Raw genomic sequence first — 20,793 nt, 5'->3', positions numbered from 1 at the left:
TTTAGGGTTGATTTCCTTTAGGACTGACTGATTTGATTTCCTTGCTGTTCAAGTGACTCTCAAGAGTCTTCTCCAGCACCAGTGTTATTGTACTGGGTTAGCCGAAAAGTTCTCTCTGGTTTTTCTTTAAGATTGTGCAGAAAAACCCAACCAAACTTTTGGGCCAACCCAACAGTGATTACTCATTGTATCATTTCACCCTGTGAGTCATATAACCTTACTCTGTGCCTCAGTTTTCAATCTTTAAAAGGGGGTCAACAATACTTGGGAACTCAGAACCCTGCTAGAAGGCAGAGTTCATTCACAGAAAGGCTCTAAACATGGCCTCAGGCACATCATATGCACTGAAGATGTGTCAGCTCTTATTATTATTGGTGGTGGCAGTAACCAGAGAGGTTGACTGACATTCCCAAAGCCACACAGCTGAGCAACGCCAGAGCTAGGAGTTGAAGTGGGGTCTTTCTAGCTAAGGTTGGGAGCGCTGCCAGAGCTTTCTACGGAGTCAAGAGGGATGATGTTGGGCCTCTGAAGACCCGGCGCCCAGGCTCCAGGGTTAAGCCCCCATGGCAGCTGAACTTCCGTGCATCTACCCCTCTGAAATCCCTGGGAAGCAAGGCATCAGGTGTTCCGGAACAGGCGCCTGCTCTTGACAGGCGGGCGCACACATGGAGAGACAGCTGGTGGAGGACGGGTGGGCCTGGGGGAGGGGCCCAGCGGACAGGGGCACCTTGGCCAGACAAAGAGGTCACAAACTGCCCCAACCCACCCATCCCCAGGCAGGGGCTGTGAAGCCTTCTCTTTCATGACAACCCTCTAGAACTGCAGTTCCTTCATCAACATTTGGCAAATATTTATGGAGCATCTCTTGTGTATCGGGTGCCCAGCTGAGCCCTTCCGTTGAGCGCTGGTAACAATGAGAAAGAAATAGTCACTTGTCCAGGTCACACAGCAAATAAACAGCAAAGCTGGGACTGAAAGCCAGGGGCTCTTGCTCCCGCCTCAGGGCCTTTGCACTTGTGGTTCTCTGCTAGGTACACCCTCTCTTGGGCCCTAATATCTTTAGCCTTCAGTTTAGATGACACCTCCTGTGGGAAGCCTTCCCTCTGGGACCCATCACCTCCCTGACCCCTATTGCCCCCCCATCACAGCCCTCTAACCTCCAACACCCCACTATCTTCCCCACTGGTCAATGAGCTATATCCCCAACCCCCAGCACAGGTTTGCAGGCGGTAGGTGCTCATTCAATGTTTGTTGAAGAATATGAATGAAAAAATTAATGAAGTTAGGATTTCTACCCATCACCCATTTCAGAAATTGGCTCCTGGGTCTGGGAAGCAAGGGAGAGGTCTAAGGCAGGGACTTGAAGGGGGTGTGCCTGCATGAAGTTCTTTCTGGTCGTTTCTGATAGGGAGCCTAGCCCCAGACTGGGTGTTGGAGGTAGGAGATAATCGGGCACGAGGAGCTATCGGGGAGGGCAGAACCCCAAAAGCTCCGGCTGTTCTAGTCACAGAATATGAGGGTGATACTGCAGATGAGGAGGAGCCAGGGTAGCCCCTGCCAGCCAAGGAGTCAAGTTTCTACCTGGAACAGCCGGAAGGGGCTGTCCCAGGACACCTCTCCCCACTAGGAGCTGAAAGGTGGCAGGGGGTGCTTAGAAAGGGGGAGCTGAGAGAGGAGGGGCTGAGACAGAAGAGGAGACTCAGCGAGGGGAGGGGGCTAAAGATGAGGAGAGGGCGACGGAAGGGGAGGGGCTGAGAGAGTGCAGTGGGCTCAGACCCGGAGGCGGCTCGGCGAGGGGGCGGAGCTCGGCGAGGGGCGGTGCTTATATAGGTTATGGACACGCCCAGTTCTGCCCACCCCTGGGCCCCCAGGACGCCAGGGTCCGGAAAGTAGCACGTCACCTGGTTTCGCATCCTCCCAGAAGCTTGGCCGCGTCCCCAAGCTCAGGGTCGCCCGCCATCCCGCACCCTACGTCCCACTTCTCGGGTCCTTCAGGTCCCCTCCCCCTAGTCAGCTGTGACCGTATTTATAGCGGTGCGGGGCCCCGATGCCGCTTCACTTCCGAAAGGGATTGTGCCCCTTCGTCCTGCCTTCAGAACCCCCGACACCTGTTCCCCGCACGAGCCCAGTGGCTGGGGGGAGTAGGCGGCCCCTCCTCCCGGAGCTACCGTTGGGGAGGGGGCTAAGCTCCCCGGCCTCCGCGAGCTCCCTCCTGGTTGGGTGCGCCTCACTCCCCGCCACCCGCCCCGAGCTCCCACTCCTCCGGGAGCCTCTGTCTGATCGCAGGACCCCCCTCCCTGCACACCGACCCCGAGCCGCTCGGTTCCCAGGCCCCCCGAGGCCCCAGCCCCGCCTGTCTCCCCTCCTCCCCTCGGCCTGCCTATTGTTCTGGATCCGGGGTCCTGGGGCCTGGGCGGGCAGGGTTCTGCGTGCCGGGGGCGAGGGCCAGCCGACAGCCCACCCGTCTCTGGGCAACGCTGAGAAACCTGGAGAGACGCTGGCCCCGCGCCGGACACAGAGGCGGCGCTGTTCCTGTGAGGGGCCGGAGGGCACTTAAGTGACCGCCAGGGAAGGGGATCTCAGGCCGGGGGGTGGGGATTGGGAGCGGAGGGCGGGGGAGGGTGGCAGATTTAACTGTCCCAGGTTGGAGAGAGGTTGACTGACGGGGGCCATGGGAAAATTTTTCCCAGCCTCCGTCCCTATTGTGTCCTCAACTCACCCAAATCAGACCCTCCTGTTTGGCCAGACCCCACAAGGGGCTCTTTACAAGCCTGCTGGCACGTGGTCCTCATAACCTGGGTTCTGCAATGAACCCCACCTAAAGGATGCTGAAATAGTGCCCGGGAGAACCTTTGGTGACTGGAGTGGTTAAGAGACCAGGTTCTGGGTACCCGACTTGGGACTGGAGCCCCAGTCATGCTGTCTCCTTCCTAGCACAGCCCAGCAGCCCGTCTGAGCCTCAGTTTCCTCATCTGCACCACTAGTGGATAATAGAACCCACCTGGTGGATGGTTCTGTGGATCCCACTGTCCCTGCATGGGAAATAAGATATTTAGCACAGGCAGGCCTCTCAACTCAAAGAGTGCCTACATGCCAAGTCACTCAGTCGTGTCTGACTCTTTGTGACCCCATGAACTGTAGCCCACCAGACCCCTCTGTTCATGGGGATTCTCTAGGCAAGAATACTGGAGTGGGTTGCTACACCGTCCTCCAGGAAATCTTCCCCACCCAGGAATTGAACCCCTGTCTCTTATGTCTCCTGCATTGGCAGGCGGGTTTTCTTTTTTTCACCACTAGTGCCACCTGGGAAGCCCCAACTCAGAGAGAGAAGGGTTCAAACTCAGGTTGCCACGTACTAGCTGTGTGACTAGCCCGGCGACGGCATCTCTCTTTGCCTCCGTTTCCCCAGTTGCTCTTAAAATTGAAGCAGTTATGATACAAACTCACTAGTATGGAATACACCTTTCGTAAGTGTTAGCTGGCTCTCCAATTTTCCCTCTTATCCTGTGTTCTTCATGAGAGAGGCTGGGTGTGCCTGTGTTTGTGTGTGAGGGGTGGAGGGGGGGAGGGTGTGGTCATATGCCCAGGGCTACCCAGGCCCCAGACTTGGAGTCAGGGGTTGAGGTAGGTGAGTCTGAGACTGGGCCTGCTGCCTGGCAAGTGGTCCCCTATCCCAGAGCCCTCCAGGGCAGCCTCCCCCCGCCAGCAATCTTCTCATGGGGCAGCTGCTGTTTCCTCCTGCCAGGCAGTCACCAGGGTGGGTGCCCCTGGCCAGGGGCATCTTTTCGAGAATGCAGATTCCTGGTGTGGGGGCCCTTAGTGGGGAGGAGATCCTGAAGGGGATGGGAGGAAGATGAGTGTAGACAGCGGACTCTCAGAAACCGGGTGGTCAATGGAGAGGAATGTGGGATCAAGAAAAGGGTTTTAGGACTTCCCTGGAAGTCCAGTGGCTAAGACACCATGTTCCCAGTGGAAGGGGTTCGACCCCTGGTTGGAATGAGATCCCACATGCTGTGCAACTAAGAGGTCTCATGTCACAATGAAGATGCAACTAAGACCCGGCACAGCCAGATAAATAAGCAAATATTAAAAAAGGAAGAAGAAAGGGTTTTAGGGACTTCCCTGGCAGTCCAGGGGTTAGTACTCTGTACCTCCACAGCAAGGGGGTATAGGATTGATCCCTGGTCAGGGAATGAAGATCCTGCAAGCAAGGTGCAAGCAATAAAAAAAATTTTAAGTGATGGAAAACAAAAGTGGGTAAAAAAAGAGAAGCTTTTATAAAGTGCCTTGAAGGAATTCCCTGGTTGAGAGGTTAGGACTCTGCACTTTCCCTGCCAAGGGTGCAGGTTCGATCCCTGGTGTGGCCGAAAAAAGAAAGTGCCCCAAACTGTGTAAACGCTCACAAAAGGGATGCTGCTAAATATACTTTTATTAGATAATAATTAAAATCATTATCCGAATGACAGTGATTACCAGTTCCCGAGGCTCTGAGCTCCAAAGTCTGTCATCCCCTTCAGCTCACAAAGGAGGGGCTAGAAGCTACAGCAGGCGGCCAGAGGCCTGCAGCCCAAGGTTAGGCCCCAGGTTGTCCATGTGGCGGCATCGATTTCTATTTTCATGTATTGCTTTGAAAGCCCAGGAGGCTGCAGATTCCTGTCTCTTGGGCTGGGAGTGGTAATGAGGCCTCTCCAGGGAGGATGAAAAGCTAGGAACAGGTTCTAGAAGCGTGGTGGTGGTGGCTGAGGAGGGGACTGCCCAGATCAAAGCTGGGAGGTGGGAGGGACGCCCCCAGCTTGAACTCCCCCAGCTGCCAGTTTGCAAGTTCTCAGGAGCGGGGCTGAGCCCCAGGGCCAGTGTGCATTCATAGAGCACCCACTGTGTGCTGGGCTCTGGGAACTCAGAGGCAGCTATGACAGATATTAATGAAAGAAGCTCCCTAGTCAAACGCAGCCGTAGCTAGGCGAGTTTCAAGGAGTCAGGGGAGAGAGGGACTCCAAAGGCTACCTGAGGAAGTGACACTTGAGCTGAGGACAGAAGAATGAGGACCTGGAGGGGTGCCTGGAAGTGGGACAACAGGGCAAAGGCCCTGGGGCCATGTGAAGTGTTGACTGTTTCAGAAACTGCATGGCCCCAAATTAAACCCGTTTTTCTTCTGTCTCTGAGCCTCATTTATTCCCTCTGTGAAATGGAAATAGTCACAGAAACTCAGAGAGTGTCTCTCCAGGTGTGTGTGTGTGTGTGTCCACCTGTGTCCTCCCAGCACACTCCAACAATTACTCTCTTATTAGACTCACTCTCCCCCTCCCCAGATTCCATGCTCCCCAGGACAGCGCGTGTGCATGTCAGGTCCAACTCTGTGTGACCCCATGGACTGTAGCCTGCCAGATTCCTCTGTCCATGGATTTCGTAGGCAAAAATACTGGAGTGGGTTGCCATTTCGTACTTCAAGGGATCTTCCCAACCCTGTGATTGAGCCTGCATCTCTTGTATCTCCTACACTGGCAGGCAGATTTTTTTTTTTTTTTTTACCACTGGCATCACCTGGGAAGGAACTTATGTGAATCTTGTTCACCGCTGTAATTGCTAGGCCTGGCATGCATTAAGTGCTCCATCAATACCTGTCAAATGCATACATAATAAGCCCTATAGAACCACGTCCTGGGTTAAGCATTTTCTAACTATTAACCTATTTATTTCTCCCCGAAGCCCCATGAATGTGTGTGTGTCGGGGTTGGGGGGGGAGGGGGACCCCATGAATGTGTGTGTGTCGGGGGTGGGGGGAGGGGGACCATTGTAAACCCATTTTACAGGTGGAAAGGCTGAGTCACAGACAGGTTATGCTCCCACATGTCTCACCACCATGTCACACCACCTCTCGGTCTGGATCTGTGGGTTGTGGGTTTGCGCATGTTTGCATGTCTCTGTACATCTAGGTGTGTTCTCAGTGTTACCAAGTATCTGAAGAGCAAACTTACAAAGGGCTTGCACAAGCTGTGAGGGCACCCTGAGCCTGAGGACAGTGGGTGCCACAGGGTCGGAGGCCAGTGAGGGAGGGCGGGTGGGCAGACTCCAGTGAGACCGAAGGTCCAGCCTTCAGGCCTTGTTTCCCATCCTGGACCTGGGCTCCTTCCCACCTGCCGTGGTCTGGCCCTGGCCCAACTGCCGACCTCGGGAACTTGAGTCCCCCCAGGGATGCAGGCAGTCAATTAGAACTGGCAGCGCCTGCCTAAGTAAAAGGCCTGCTTTAATGAGGAGGCTGGGAGGGGTGCTTGGAGCGGCAGGCACCAGGCTCAGCCAGGCCTGGCCAGGAATATGGGGTCCTGCAGCCACCAGTGCCCACCCGCCTGCCAAATCTGTAGGTCCCTGTGTATGCTAGTATTACATTTATCCTCACCAGGCTGGAGCTATTTACAGACCTGAGTGGAGCAGCCTCCAACTCATGCAGGCTACACATTTATTGGGTGTCGACTGTGTGCTAAGTCCTATGCTAGATGTGAGGATACAGCAGGGACAAGAGACACTTCCTAATGATCTAGTGGGAGTGACAGACATCACTAGGTAACCCACAGAGTGGTAAGAGCTATGATTATGATACAGGTGGCATTGGGGACTAAAGGAAGCATCAAGGTGGGCTTCCTGGAGGAGGTGATCCATAAACTGTAATCTGAGGCATAAATAGAAGCAAGTTCCAAAGGAAGGCAGGGAAGAGGAATACCATGGCATGGTTAGGAATAATCTCCATGTGTCCTGGGAGATTAAAGCTACATAACCAGTTGTGTTAGGCAAAATAATGCTCCCCAAAGAAGGCTGAGCACCGAAGAATGGATGCTTTCAAATTGTGGGGCTGGAGAAGACTCTTGAGAATCCCTTGGACAGCAGGGAGATCAAACCAGTCAATCCTAAAGGAAATCAACCCTGATTATTCATTGGAAGGACTGATGCTGAAGCTGAAGTTCCAATACTTCGGCCACCTGGTGCAAAGAACCGACTCATTGGAGAAGACTATGAAGATGGAAAGATTGAGGGCAGGAAAAGAAGGGGGTGGCAGAGGATGATATGCTTGGATAGCATCACTGACTCAATGGACATGAATCTTAGCAAACTCCAGGAGATAGTGAAGGACAGGGAAGCCTGGCATGGTGTAGTCCATGGGGTCACCGAGTCGGACACGACTTAATGACTGAACAACAACAAAGATGTCCTCATCTGAATCCCTGGAATCTGTGAATGTTAAACCTGGAATGGCAAAGGGGAATTAAAGTTGCTAAATCAGTTGACAGTTAAATTAAAGAGATTATCTTGGATTATCCCAGTGAGCCCGGTGTAATAGCTATGACGAACATAGACAGCACATTAAAAACCAGAGACATCACTTTGCTGACAAAGGTCTGTCTAGGCAAACTATGATTTTTCCAGTAGTCATGTACGGATGTGAGAACTGGACCGTTAAAGAAAGTTGAGTGCCAAAGAATTGATGCTGTTGAACTATGGTATTGGAGAAGACTCTCGACAGTCCCTCGAGCTGCATGAAGATCAAATCAGTCAATCCTAAAGGAAATCAACCCTGAATATTAATTGGAAGGACTGATGCTGAAGTTGAAGCTCCAATACTTTAGCCACCTAATGCAAAGAGCTGATTGATTGGAAAATATCCTCATGCTGGGACAGATTGGAGGGAAAAGGAGAAGGGGGTGGCAGAGGATGAGATGATTAGAAAGTGTCGCGGACTCGATGGACATGAGTTTGAGCAAACTCCAAAAGATAGTAAAAGATAGGGGAGCCTGGCATACTGCAATCCATGGGTGGCAAAGAGTTCCACACAACTTAGCAACGTACAACAACAACCAGTGTAACCACAGGGACCCTTATCAGAGGGATGTAATGGGAGGAAGACTGCACTAGCTGTGAAGATGAAGGAAGGACTCCCCTCCCTTGCCCCTCCCCCCTAACTGTTACTTGAGCCGAGGAATGCAGAAGGCCTCAAGAAGTTGAAAAAGGCTAGGAAACAATTCTCCCCGGAACTGCCCTGCCCACACCAGGATTTTAGCTCCAGAAGTTTAAAAATAATAAATTCAGGCTGTTTCAAGCCAGTACTTTTGAGGCAGCCTTGGTATTCTTTGGCTGATAGCCACATCACCCCGGTCTCTGCCTCCATCATTTTTCATGACTCTCTTCCCTGTGTGTCCAGATCAGCCTCTCCTTTCTCATAAACACACTGATCAGTGAATTTATGTGCTTAGTTGCTCAGTCATGTCTGACTCTTTTCAGCCTCATGGACTGTAGCCCGCCAGCCAGGCTCTTCTGTCCCTGGGGATTCTCCAGGCAAGAATACTGGAGTGGATTGCCACGCCCTCCTCTAGGGGATCTTCCCAATCCAGGGATCAAACCCAGGTCTCCTGCATCACTGCTGCTGCTGCTGCTGCTAAGTCGCTTCAGTCGTGTCTGACTCTGTGCGACCCCATAAGCGGCAGCCCATCAGGGTCCCCCATCCCTGGGATTCTCCAGGCAAGAACACTGGAGTGGGTTGCCATTTCCTTCTCCAATGCATGAAAGTGAAAAGTGAAAGTGAAGTCGCTCAGTCGTGTCCGACTCTTAGCGACCCCATGAACTGCAGCCCACCAGGCTCCCTTGTCCATAGCATTTGCCAGGCAAGAGTACTGGAGTGGGGAGCCATTGCCTTCTCCCTCCTGCATCGCAGGCAGATTCTTTACCGTCTGAGCCACCAGGGAAGCACAGTGGATTTAGGCCCCACCCTAAGTCTGGATCAGAGAAGGCAATGGGACCCCATTCTAGTACTCTTGTCTGGGAAATCCCATGGACGGAGGAGCCTGGAAGGCTGCAGTCCAAGGGGTCGCTAAGAGTCGGACACGACTGAGCGACTTCACTTTCACTTTTCACTTTCATGCGTTGGAGAAGGAAATGGCAACCCACTCCAGTGTTCTTGCCTGGAGAATCCCAGGGATGGGGGAGCCTGGTGGGCTGCCGTCTCTGGGGTTGCACAGAGTCGGACACGACTGAAGCGACTTAGCAGCAACAGCAGCAGCTAAGTCTGGATGATTCCATCTCAAGATCCTTAATTACATCTGTAAGGACCCCAGTGGCAAATAAAATCCCATTCTGAGGTTCCAAGCAGTCTTGAATTTGTCCAGGAGCAGTGGGAGTGGCAGGGCAGACAGGCACTATTCAATCAGTACCGTGTGTGTGTGTGTGTGTGTGTGTGTGTGTTTAAACAACATCAAAAATATATATTTATTTGGCTGTTGTTGGGTCTTAGTGCAGCAGGCAGATTCTCTGTTGCTCCACGCGGGATTTTTTGGCGTGGCACAGGCAGTGTATAGTTGTCGCAGGATCAGTGGCTCTGGCACATGGGAATCTTTGTTCTCTGACTAGGGATTGAACCTGCACCCCTGAACTGCAAGGTGGATTCTTAAGTACTGGACCACCAGGGAAGTCCCTACAATGTGTGCCTGATTTTGGTTTCTCTGCTTTAACTCCTGGAGGGCAAGAATTCTGCCCATCTTGGAGAGGACACTGAGGCCTGAAGATGGGGGGGAGTTGTTGAGGGGTACAGATTCATTTGGGCTTCCCTGTTAGCTCAGTTGGTAAAGAATCACCACCCGTGCAGAGGTGAGCCTGGTTTATTATTCTGGGGGCTCTTTAGGGAGTTCATATTTCCCTAGTAAATTCTTTTCTATTCTTTAATTTTTAAGCTTATCTGCATCATTCTTTTTTTTAATATAAAAACATTTTATGATGGGAAATTTTAAACATATAAAAGTAGAGATTAATGCAATGAAGCCTATGTAAGCATTGTCAATGTCAAAACTTATCAATTCATCACTGATCTTGTTTCATCTTCATTAGTATTATTTTGAAGACAATTCTGGAATCATATAATGTAGACATACACAGATCAGTTTGTATCTTTAAAAGATAAGGATTCATGGTTAAAATATTAATATTTCCATAATATCGTCCAGCAATCCATCAGCCTTTAAACTTCCAGTTGCATAAAGTCATAATTTTTTTTTTAGCCATGCTGTGTGGCATGTGGGATCTTAGTTCCCCAACCAGGGATCAAATGCTCGCCCCCTGCATTGGAAACGCTGAGTCTTAACCAGTAGACCACAAAGGAAGTCTAAAAAAAGTTAAAAAAAACAATTCCTACACTTTGAAGTGGATCCAGACAAGATCCACACACATAATTGTTTGATTTCTCTTTATGTCTCTTTATGTCTTTTTTTCCTTGCAATTTATTTGCTGATGATCAGCATTCTGTTTTAGGTGTGTGTCCTCAAAAGAACACAGTGATGGATTTTGTTTCTTTGTTGCTGTTTTTATGTGTCTAATTTGAGAGTCTATGTCTTTCGAGTAGTGAGTTTAATCCATTTATATTTGTTGAGTTTAATCCACTTATATTTGTTGAATTTACAGATGTATTTGGATATATTTCCATCGCTTTCTATTATAGTGTTTTATGGTCAACACCATTTTTTCCCATTACTTCCTTTTTACCTTCTCTTCAACCTCCTGCTGAACTTGTGGGATTTTCTCTATTTCCTTTTATTATTCTCTCTAGTGGCTTGAAAATCATTCACTCTATTTCTGTCCTCTAAGTAGTCATTCTTATCATACTTAAAAAAAAATCAGGCATACTTAGCTTACCACAGCAGAAAGTCAATCAGTGTCTCTTTGTCTCTCTCAATAAGACAAGATCTTAGGATTCATGAACACTACAGCCTCCCCTACCCACCACCCGGCACACACCCACACACACACACGCTCTGAATGTCACTCCTGCTGGTATTTGAATCCTGCCTTGGCACATCCAAGGATGGAAGTGAGATGGGAGATGCCCATGTGGGTTGTCAGTGTCTGCAGCCGTGGTTGAAGAGGTGCAGATGGATTCCAGAGGCCCTAACTTTCTGTGTGACACGTCCTATTTTGGGCCTTAATTTCCCCATCTGTAGGAAAGTGTTGAGTCCCTCCTATGCTAACATCTGAAGATTCTACCCTCACCTCCACATCTTTATTCCCACCATTCAAAAGACCATGCAGAAAATGAATACAAGACTGAAGTGGGGGACAGGGGCTCCAGGAACTCGCAGGAGATGCTAATGTCATTATTTACTTCACTGAGCTAAATAATCTCGGGAATTGCTCATCAGGGCCTGATAACTCGATTGGATTTACGCACAATTAGGCCTTCAGAGCTGAGGAATTCGTCAAGTTCAGGGAAGAAGCTAGGCTCCCTGCCAGAAAGACTAAGGTGCGTGGGCAGTGACACGGGTGCCCAGCCCCAGGAAATGGCCAACTGTGCCAGAGGGAGGCCTTGGATGTCCCGGTTAGTGGCTCCAGCTGGGGCTGGAGGTGAAGGCCCACCAATCAAATTCAACTTGTCGTTGTTCATGTATTATTAATAGTTGGTTTATATTTGGGGACTTTTTTTTTTCTCTCTTTTTAAACATAAAGTCCAGAGAATACTATTGCATAAGAACCGACCTCAATTAAGGATCGCAGTTACTGTTTCGTCACTTTTCTTTTTCACCTATTATTTTGCTTTTGTTGTGTTCAGTCACTAATCCATGTCTAACTCTTTGCAACCCTGTGGACTGTAGCACGCCAGGCTCCTCCGTCCTCCGCTATCTCCTAGAGTTTGATCAAATTCTATGTTCACTGAGTCAGTATTTTTTTTATTGGAGTATAACTGTTTTACAATGTTGTGTTAGGCTCTGTTCTGAAACATGGTGAATCAGCTATTATGTATGTACACATAGATCCTCTTCCTCTTGAATCTCCCTTCCCCACCCTATTTTTCCCCTCTAGGTCGTCACAGAGCCCTGAGCTGAGCTTCCTGAGCTATGCAGCAGGTCTCCACTATTTCACACGTAGTAGAGTACATATGAACCCACTCCAGTGTTCTTTCCTGGAGAATCCCAGGGATGGGGGAGCCTGGTGGGCTGCTGTCTATGGGGTCGCACAGAGTCGGACATGACTGAAACAACTTAGCAGCAGCAGCAGCAGAGTACATATGTCAATATTACTCTCCCAGTTTGTTACTTTTGCCTGAGATTTTTGTTTTTCTTCTGTGAAATAATTCAGAATGATCAATTTAAAATCTAAGTCAGATCCATCCTCCCTCTGCCCACAGCCCTTCAGGGCTCCCACCTCCCTTGAGATAAAAAACCCAAGTCTTCTCCATGGCCCACAGGGCCCTGGGTGACCTGCCCCATCCCCTCCCTCCCCTCTTCCCTCTCTCCTTTCTCTCACTTTGCTCCAGCCACACAGGTCTCCTCCCTGTTCCTCCAACACACCAGGCAGGGTCCGGCCCCAGGGCCTTTGCACCTGCTGTGCTGTCTGCTAGGATGCCTGTCCCCCAAAATCTTTTCTTCCTAGTGATTGGTCACCAATTTATCTTTTAGTGCCCCTGTTCCAAGTCCCTCTTTGGTGCAGCCTTAATTTTCCCACCTAAACCAGAGCCTCCTCTCTCCTCACTGCCTGGCTAGGAGTCGGGGTGGGGGACAAGAAAGGGAAAGAGACCTCCCCAAGGTCACACAGTACCTCGCCTGGGAGCCCCTGAAGCCTCAGATGTGAGTCCCACTGGTTCTTGCTTGCTGTGCCCCCTCTTTGACAGTTCAGCTCTCTCATCTGTATGGGGGAAGATGAGGGTGTCACCTCAGTGGGTGATGATTAAACAAATCTGCGCAGAGAAAGCGCTTAGAACACATGAAAGATGGAGTCAGAGGGATCACTATAGACTTGGATGATCCTGGGAAAGTGGAGAGAGATGAGGAAGGGCTGGTTTGCATTGGGACCCTCATTCAGAAGCCGATTTGATTCAGAAAGGGTGGCCAGGGGTCTAGGGGCTAGTGGGGAGGAGGTGGGCTGGTGGGACAAGCTAGTCTGTTCTATTCCAAGAAAAGAATGTGGATTAAGGGGCTGGGGGTGGGGAAGTCAAGAGCATTGGGTTGCCTAGCAACAAAGATGAAGCTGACAGACAGGATCAAGACCACTGATGTCCCAGAGTCTGAGTCTGGGGGTGGAGGTGGCATATAAGAAAAGAGTTGACATTCAGGATTTTCATCAGGGAGAAGACATTAAGCAAAGAATCTGTGGGGAGGGGGCATGTTTGTCTAAATTCATTTGTTCAATCCATTTTTATTGAGCACCTACTGTGTGCCCAGGTGATGGGAATTCAGCAGTGACAGAACAGACAGAAGTCCCCGCTTCTGTGGAGCTGATATTCCAGTGGGAAGTGGAGAACTAACAAGATAAATATGTAAAGTCAAATGGTGAGCTGAGCTGTGGACTGAACAAATTAGGGGGGATAGGGGATGGAACGGTGCTATTTTAACAGAGGGTGATCAGGGAGGGCCTCTCCAAGTTTGAGCACAGATCTGAAAGAGATAAAGGAGGGAGCCATACAAAGATATGAAGGAGAGGGCATTCCAGGGAGAGGGCATAGCACTTGCAAAGGCCCTGAGGCAAGACCATTACTAGATTATAAGGGATAGTAACAGGGTAATAGTAACAGGGTAATATTCCTTTTCCCTTCTTTTTTACAGATTTCTCACCTCCCTTCTCTTCTCTCTAGTTTTATTTATTTATTTTCGGTTGTGCCGGGTCTTCACTGCTGCACACAGGCTTTCTCTAGTCGCTGACAGCGAGGGCTGCTTTTCATTGTGGGGCACAGGCTTCTCACTGCAGTGGTTTCTCTTGTTGCAGAGCATGGAATCTAGGTGCATAGGCTCCAGTAGTTACGGCACCTGGGCTTAGCTGCCTGGCAGCATGTGGGATCTTCCTGGACCAGGGATCGAACCTGTGTCCCCTGAATTGGCAGGCAGATTCTTATCCATTGTACCACTAGGAAAGTCCAACAGAATAACATTCTAACTCAAAACTCCCCTATCACTTTTAACAGCTGTGTAGGGTTCCACAGCATGAGCCTGAAGTGATACCCTTAATGAAGCCCCAGTTCTAGAATGGCCCTCCAAGGATCCCCACCTCCTCCTTTATCACACTTTGTTCAATTCCCTCCAACTGGGTGTTAACGGGGTCTCTGACACTTCTTTTTTTATAATTAATTAATTAGGCTGCGCTGGGTCTTAATTGTAGCACGCAGGATCTTTTTTGGCTGCATGCAAACTCTTAGTTGTAGCACGCGGGATCTAGTTCCCTGATCAGGGATCAAACCTGGGTCCCCTGCATTGGGAGAGTGAGAGTCTTAGCCACTGGACCACCAAAGAAGTCCCTCAGACTCACTTCTAAACAACAGAGTATAGCAAAATATGATGGGATGGTACTTCTGAAGTCCATTAAATTACATGAGATTGTAACTTCAGCTTTGTTATTTCTTTCTGTCTCCCCACAAGCCTGCCCCGATGGAGAAGGCCACCTGGCAGGACTCCGAGAGCCACTAACAGCTTGCAGCCAGTCTGTAGGGCTGAGCCTGCCCCAGTTGTGCTGTGGATGAGATGGGGTCCTCAGGTGTCTCCTTGAATGAAGTCTCACCAGACCCTGAAGAAAGGCATCTGGCTAAGCCGAGCTGGGTTCCTGACCCACAGAAACGATGGGCAGTGACGTGCGTTGCTTACAGTCTTTACATTTGGGGTCATTTCTTGGTCGCCAGCATGTGTGGTTTCTTTAGGCTGGAAGGCGGTTTTCCCAACCCGGGCAGGAACACAGCGCGGGGCAAGGAGAGAGTCTGTGTCTTGCTGGCAGGGCAGTGGGGACCCATGGGCGTTTGGGGGCAGCGTGGGATGGGACGGAGCTGGATTTTAACTTGGCCATTCTCATTACTCGTTATGTCTGTGCAGGGACAGAGCTGTTGGGGGGCAGCACTGGAGAAAGTGGGGAACCCAGGATGGGACCCCAGAAGCCTTCTGTCCCAGCAGGCCATATCGTGTAGCTGCTCTGGGAGTTTTACCTCTTCCTCATCCTCCACCCCACCCCACCCCCATCTCTCCCTGCTCCACTCCCTCTGCTGCTGCCCATGACGGAAAATGGAATTATATTTTTGTAACTCCTTGTTTTTCCCCTGAACTGCGTTCCATGTGCACTGGGCTAAATTTAAAATCAGATGGATATAGGGTGATCGTGTTCACGCTTGCTCTCCTTTGGGGGAAAAAAATAAGCGCTTCTATTCAGGTGCTGTTTCTCTCAAGGCTGTGGGGAAGTGGGAGGGGGCATTTTTGCTGTGGTGGGCTGAATTGCCACCCCTAGAGACCCCCAGAACAGCCCTGCTCACCCTGTGCTGCAAGCCACCTGTTTATATGTTTGTTGCTCCCCCAGGGCCTCCACCCTTTCTGTTCCCTCTGCCTGGCACACATTTCCCACACACCTCCAGGGCCAGCTCCCCCTTCAGGTCTCAGCTCAAGAGTCACCTCCTCCGAGAAGCTCTTCCTGACCAGCTGGCTCAAAAGGCTACTTGGCTGCTTCCTATCGCATCATCTTCTTGCATTTTCTTTATTTCTTTTGTCAAACAATTTAACAAGAACAATTTATTATTTAAAATGTTATCAACAGACACCGAAGAAGATATAATTAATTTCATTATTATCTGCATTTTCTTTACAGCACTTGTTATCACCTGGGATTCTCTTAGGCTGATGATGGCCTCTCCCAAGTCCAAATGACAGGCTGGCAGAGGCCTATCCATCCCCCTCAGCTTCTCTATGACTCTCAGCAAACAGGTGTTAAGTGGCTACTGCACTAGACTGTGTATTCAATGGTTCCCGACAATGTGCGCATGCTAGAATCACCTGGGACATATTAAACCCTGCCACTGTCCTCCACCCTGTCCCTGCTTGCCCTCAGGTTCTGAGTTAATTGGTCTGAAGTGGGGGCTGCATACATGACCCAAAGGTGCCACCAGGGTGTAGAATGAGAGGTTCTAGGTTTCCTCATTTCCCCAAAAGACCGAGCTCACCGCTGCCTTCAGGTCTTCACCAGCTTCAGCTGCTGCCTCTGCCTGGAACTTCCTCCCCTCCCATTTAAGTCCTCCACCACTAACTTTTTCTCCTCCTTATAATCATTTATTTCTCATTTTGAGAAAAGTGCAAAGATGAACATAGCAAACACCTGTGTGTCTCCCACCCAGGGCTGACAATGAATGGTTAACCTTTGTCATATCTGCTTCAGGTCATTTTTCATTTTTTAAGAAACAAACAAAATGTGGGGGTGCTTATATCTGTATGTTCTCTCAAGCACATTTATATCCAGGAACAGTGAATAGGATTATTTTGTGCATTAAAAAATGCAGGGAATTCCCTGGTGGTCCAGTGGTTAGGGCTCTGCATTTTCACGGCCAAGGGCCTGGGTTCAGTCTTTGGCTGAAACTAAGATCCCACAAATTGTGCAGTGCTGCAGAAAAAAAAAAAGACATTAATGTACTCATGGCATATATAATTGTGCAACTTATTATTATGATTTTACTAACATTGTATTTTTGACTGCCTGGGTTCGAATTCAAGCTCTGCCATGTAAGAATCTGTGACTTTGGGAAAGTTCCTTAACCTCTCTGTGTCTCAGTTTCCTCACCATCTATTGCAGAATAACGAAATATTCTGAAACATAACAGTTTAAAACAATGAACACTTATTATTGTCTCATTTCTAAGGGTCAGAAATCTGAAAGTGGTATAGCCAGATGGTTCTGGGTTGGGGTCCCTCATGAGGTTGCAGTCAAGACACTGATTGGGGCTGGATCATCTGAAGGCTCAACTGGGGCTGAAGGAGCCACTTTCAAGGCAGTCCATGCACCCCGCTGCTGGCAGGAGGCCTCAGTTCCTCTCCCTTGCTATAGTGCTGCTTGACCATCCTCACAGTATGGTGGCTGGCTCCTCACTCCCTGCCCCCATCAACTGAGTGATCCAAGAAAGACACCAAGAAGGAAGCCAGAGAGCCTTTTACATCCTAGTCACTCCTGCCTTATTTTATGCGTGAAAAACCAGTTGCTGAGTCCACTCACCCTCAGAAAGAGGAGAACTGGGCTCCACCTGTTGAATAAACTGTCAAAGAATTCAGGGACTTCTTTTAAAATTGCCACATTTGGGAAAATACAGATACTGATGCTCTCTCCTTTTCAGTGGGTACTCTTTAGTAGTCATTTTAGGATTGCTTTCTAAGAGTTGCTGTGTGTTATTACACATAGAGTGCTTAGCACAGTACCTGGTACATAGTAGGTGCTCAATAAATGTTAGAAATCATTATTTTTTAAAAATTCTTTTTGGAGAAGGCAATGGCAAGCCACTCCAGTACTCTTGCCTGGAAAATCCCATGGATGGAGGAGCCTGGTAGGCTGCAGTCCATGGGGTCGCTATGAGTGGGACGAGGCTGAGCGACTTCACTTTCACTTTTCACTTTCATGCAATGGAGAAGGAAATGGCAACCCACTCCAGTGTTCTTGCCTGGAGAATCCCAGGGACGGGGGAGCCTGGTGGGCTGCCGTCTATGGGGTTGCACAGAGTCGGACACGACTGATTCGACTTAGCAGCAGCAGCAGCAGCAGCCGCAGCAGGAGTATTTATACCAGAGAAATCTGCAATTGCTAAAAGGCAGGATTACTTCCAAAGAGCTGCTTTCCCGGAATATTACTGTGTATTTTGAACCTCCCTCTCTACTGTTTGACTTAAAGTTTGAGAAGAGGAATTGACTTCTGTATTCAACACTCAAAAGACCAAATAGTGAGATCTTTTTATCTAATAAATATCAAATGAAACACTAAAAAAAAAAAATTCTTTTTATTTATTTAATGAATTTATTTGGCTATGCCAGGTCTTTGCTGTGCCATATGGGCTCTTAGTTTCCTGACCGGGGATTGAACCCAGGCCCCCTGCACTGGAAACATGGAGTCTTAGCCATTGGACCACCAGGGAAGTCCCTAGAAATCATTATTGTATGGATTTAATTATGTCCTTATTGACTCTTCTACACTATTGCATTGTTAGAATATGCCCTAATTTACACTATGGATTTTTTTAGGTCAATTCCTGCTTTTCTGTTGTTGTTGTTTTAATTATATGAAGTTCCTTTATTGTTATTATTATTAAACCTTTTATTTTTCTATTGGAGTATAGCTGATTAATGGAGAAGGAAATGGCAACCCACTCCAGTATTCTTGCCTGGAGAATCCCATGGACAGAGGAGCCTGGTGGGCTACAGTCCACAGAGTTGCAGAGAGTCAGTCACAACTGAAATGACTTAGCACACACACATCTCTTTATGTATTAGGCAAAGTGTTTCCCTGAGGACTATGATTAAATATGGAATCAGTGGGTCATTGGGTGGATGCACTCGGCAACATCAACTCTCCTCCATCATTTCCCAAATCCACAGTTCTCTAGAGTTAATGCCTCAGGGCCTTTGCACATGTGTTGACTGCCCAGATATCTACACAGCTTCCTCCTCACGTCCTTTAGGTCTCTGCTCAAATGTCATCTCCTCAGAGAAGCCTTCCATAATCACCCTGTCCCTCCAGCAATCGGCTTCATGTTTGATGAAAGAATTTGCCATTGTATTATGCGTTTTATTGAACTGTTGATTATATGTCTTCCCCACTGGAAGGTCAGCCCTTTGAGGGCAGGGATTTATCTGTTTCCTCCACTGCTGCAGCCCCAGCATCCAGAACAACGCCTGGGAGTAAACACTGGCTGAGTGGACACCAGATCTGGGTGGCGCTCTCCCGGGCCTGACTCCTCTTATCTTTCCACTGGGATCCATCCTGAGCTCCCCTGAGCTGAAATTAAGGATTTTACTCCTTCTGGAGGCTCTAGGAAAGAACCCACTTTCTGGCTCTCCCAACTTCTAGAGACTGCCTGCATTCCTTGGCCCATGGCCTCTTTCTCCATCTTCAAAGTCAGCCAAGACTGATCACTTCTCTCTCAAACTATTGCACTTTCTCACTTTGCCTTTGTTGCTTTGTTATCACATCTCGTTCTGAGACTCTGGCATTTCTGCCTCCCTCCTGGGGTGACACTGAGCTCACCCAGGTAATCCTGGATCACCTCCCCATCTCAAGATTCTTAACTTAATTGCATCTGCAAAAAGTCACTTTTGCCACATAAGTTGATATATGCAGAGGCTGTGGGGATTAAGATGGGGACCTCTTTTTTTGAGGGGGAGTTATTATCCTGCCAACCACAAAGAGATGCAGATGTGGATACATTCATTACTTCCGCCAACATTATTGAGCACCTACTGTATGCCAAGCTGTCTTAGGTACTGAAGACAGCAGGCAACAAGGCAGACAACCATTCTGGCCTTCATGAAACATAAGCTCACTGAGAGAGACAGAAAACACAGTCAAGGAAGCAGACAGAATATCTGATGTTTGCTACCAGGATGAGTCTGCCTGAGGGAGTGATATCTTTGCACCTGACCCTAGAATGGGGAGTCAGTGTTGCCCAGAGCTGCATGCCCCTTGTTCGAGAACAACATGACTTCAGAGGGTGCTCAGCAGAAATAACCTCAAACTCCAGCTGCAAAGAGACTCTTCTTAAACGTCATTTCCATCTTCCCCAAGTCTTAGTTGGGTCCTGGGGGAGGGGGTGTCTGTTACACATTTTCTACCTGCTAATCCCGTCACAGGATCAGTGCTCCTGCAGGCATCAGTAACCAATGAGATTCAGATTAAATTGGATTTTCAGTTACCTTCTAGATATGATGAGAAATGCTGATCTTTCTTTTATGTTTGTGATTAAGAGAAAAGGACTTTGAAAAACTCATACAGGGAATTTCTTGGCAGTCCCATGGTTAAAACTTTGCCTTTCAATGCAGGGAGTGCTGGTTCGATCCTTGGTCAGGGAGCTAAGATCCCACATGCCTCCTAGCCAAAAACCCAAAACATAAAATAGAAGTAATACTGTAACAAATTCAACAAACACATTTTAAAAAAAAGAAACCTTAAAAAAATCCATACAGGTATTGATGTTTCGATGTGAGCAGGTGTAAAGGAAAATCTTAATCAAACACTTATGGGTGTAGGGAAAATTGAATATGTAAGGAGTCATTGGCATAGGTTTGCGAAATGTTACCTGTCCATAGCTGCACTCAATATGCCAGCAAATTTGGAAAACTCAGCAGTGGCCACAGGACTGGAAAAGGTCAGTTTTCATTCCAATCCCAAAGAAAGGCAATGCCAAAGAATGCTCACACTACCGCACAATTGCACTCATCTCACACGCTAGTAAAGTAATGCTCAAAATTCTCCAAGCCAGGCTTCAGCAATACGTGAACCATGAACTTCCAGATGTTCAAGCTGGTTTTAGAAAAGGCAGAGGAACCAGAGATCAAATTGCCAACATCCGCTGGATCATGGAAAAAGCAAGAGAGTTCCAGAAAAACATCTATTTCTGCTTTATTGACTATGCCAAAGCCTTTGACTGTGTGGATCACAATCAACTGTGGAAAATTCTGAAAGAGATGGGAATACTAGACCACCTGACCTGCCTCTTGAGAAATCTGTATGCAGGTCAGGAAGCAACAGTTAGAACTGGACATGGAACAACAGACTGGTTCCAAATAGGAAAAGGAGTACGTCAAGGCTGTATATTGTCACCCTGCTTATTTAACTTGTATGCAGTGTACATCATGAGAAACGCTGGGCTGGAAGAAGCACAAGCTGGAATCAAGATTGCCGGGAGAAATATCAATAACGTCAGATATGCAGATGACACCACCCTTATGGCAGAAAGTGAAAAGGAACTCAAAAGCCTCCTGATGACAGTGAAAGAGGAGAGTGAAAAAGTTGGCTTAAAGCTCAACATTCAGAAAACGAAGATCATGGCATCTGGTC

The sequence above is a fragment of the Bos grunniens genome, chromosome 7 (assembly GCF_055505025.1).
Source record: "Bos grunniens cultivar Pamir isolate PY7600 chromosome 7, Bosgru_T2T1.0, whole genome shotgun sequence".
NCBI classification, from domain to species: domain Eukaryota; kingdom Metazoa; phylum Chordata; class Mammalia; order Artiodactyla; family Bovidae; genus Bos; species Bos grunniens.
The sequence above is the reverse complement of the archived record's forward strand: the minus strand, read 5'-3'. Positions refer to the sequence as shown.